This window comes from Haplochromis burtoni, unplaced genomic scaffold, assembly GCF_018398535.1.
Source record: "Haplochromis burtoni strain Fernald_Lab_line unplaced genomic scaffold, NCSU_Asbu1 Contig_273, whole genome shotgun sequence".
NCBI classification, from domain to species: domain Eukaryota; kingdom Metazoa; phylum Chordata; class Actinopteri; order Cichliformes; family Cichlidae; genus Haplochromis; species Haplochromis burtoni.
The window spans coordinates 591,781-592,280 of record NW_024582634.1 but is presented as its reverse complement, the minus strand read 5'-3'; positions in this window follow the sequence as shown (position 1 = coordinate 592,280).

Here is a 500-nt window from a genome sequence, read left to right as displayed (position 1 = left end):
TGTCTGAATACACAAACTCCCTGAGCGGCCCTTGGACCACTGTGAGCGACAGCATCCAAGTTACATGTTTATTAAAATAACAAATTACAGCATTTACATTTATGTTAGACTACTTTTAATTAACTGCTTTATCCCACTTACAATGAAAACAAAAATCTTGTTCATGACCTGTGCAGCATGTTAACACTGTTGGAAGGAAAAATAACTTGAACTGCAATTTTGAAAAGACAACTTTCTTTTTTTTTGTTATAAAGCTCTGATTGTATTATGAGTCTGACTCTGTGGGAGAGGGTCTGTAACTCTGTCTGCAAATACAGGATATAAAGACCAATGTTGGGCAATTAATTATATAGTTACTTCTTCAAAAAGTAACTGAGTTATGCAAACAACAAAGTTCCGTCTGTCCTGCTCACATCTCCAATGGTCGTACCAGGGGCGATTTTAGCCCATTTCTGGGGGTGCTTCAGTGATTCCCCAAAATGAATCAAAGCACCCCCAAA